At 35.6% G+C, this 1,432-nt stretch overlaps 1 protein-coding gene across 1 annotated transcript in view; it reads left to right on the top strand.

Annotated features, from left to right (window-relative positions):
• PLCB1 (phospholipase C, beta 1 (phosphoinositide-specific)) overlaps nt 1-1,432 on the top strand; it is a 756,841-nt gene that overhangs the window by 370,970 nt on the left and 384,439 nt on the right. The window lies entirely within an intron of this gene.

Below are 1,432 nucleotides of genomic sequence, written 5' to 3'. Positions count from 1 at the left end.
GAGAAGATGGCAAGTGGAGACTGAGTTATCATGAGATGACATTTCCACTCTTTCCTAAGGGAGCAAGTAATGTTCTCTTCACAGTTCATGTTTAGAACCTTTTCAATTTCAGAGGGAGGTTTCCTTAATTAATTTTCCATACATTTATTCACCCAGTGCTTATTGGGCATCTACTACAACATCCAGGTAATGTGCTTTCTGAGTCTGTAAAGTGAGCGAAAATAGATGCAATCCTCACCTTATAAGTAGCTTATAGTTAGGAGAGTAAGAAAGCTATTACAAGTAATTACTACAAAAGAGAAATAGATGATGTGTGAGTGCACTTACTATGGAGTGGGGAGAAAACTATGGCAGGAAAAGATAAGGAAAAGCTGCTCTGATGAAGGGACTGAGCTGACATCTGAAAGAAGAGTGATAGTAAACTAGATAAACCAAGATGAGGATGAGGGAGTAGAAGGTAAAAAATGCAAACAAAACAAAATACAAAACATCATCATGAATCCTTCTTCATCCTTTGTAATCTCTCCACCATGGTGACTGAAAATTTAAGGAAGGGGGTTATTTCAGGGATCTGAATATTTTTGTATAACTGCTTCCATTTTGTATAATTGTCTAGTTTTATCAAGGTAAATAAAGGCAGTAGACAAACTGGGGGTCAAATATAGAACTCTACAACCCCACCCCAGAAATACCCACCAAAATGATATGCAAATATTGTTATATAGTTTTTATGTCTTGATTTTTTCCACAAAATCCCCATATGAAAATAAATTTTCTATGTCCATACTTTCATTCAGCTTAATAATTTTAAAGCAATATTAGGACATCATTTATTAAATCCTGGAGAATTCTTAGCTTTCAGATTTCCTATTGGATATTTCCTGGTCCATGATGTGTAAAAGGATATAATATTTGACCAGAACCATCTCTGTATGATGCATCTCTGTATCATAAGACAGGCTGACTCAAGCTATTTAATGTAGGTTCCCTTTTGTAGCATGAATGCTTTAGAATTTATGTTTTAGTCAAGAAAGAATCGCATTTTCTCAAACCTGGTAGGCACATGAGAAATGCTACTTAGAAAATCACACATAGGTGACAGAGTGATAAGACAAGTCCCTTTAGGGGCCATTAGCACTTTGCCTGAAGAAAAACTGTTAGTGGTTCTTTTTAACTTTTTAATTTACAGAGACAACACTGTCGAAAAGTGCTTGGTAAGACTAAGATAGGTGAAGGAATTTATTTTAGAATCTCATTTTAGGAATTTCAGGATATCCCATTGGTTAATTTAAAGTTAGCATCTTTATTATTTCATTTTTTTTTATTTCAGCATATTATGGGGGTACAGATGTTTAGGGTACGTATGTTGCCCTTGCTCCCCCACTCCCCCTCTAAGTCCGAGTTTCAAATATGTCCATCCTTTGGGTGGTGC

This window comes from Propithecus coquereli, unplaced genomic scaffold, assembly GCF_000956105.1.
Source record: "Propithecus coquereli isolate 6110/MARCELLA unplaced genomic scaffold, Pcoq_1.0 Scaffold139, whole genome shotgun sequence".
In the NCBI taxonomy this organism is placed as follows: Eukaryota; Metazoa; Chordata; class Mammalia; order Primates; family Indriidae; genus Propithecus; species Propithecus coquereli.
The sequence above is the reverse complement of the archived record's forward strand: the minus strand, read 5'-3'. Positions and strand labels throughout refer to the sequence as shown.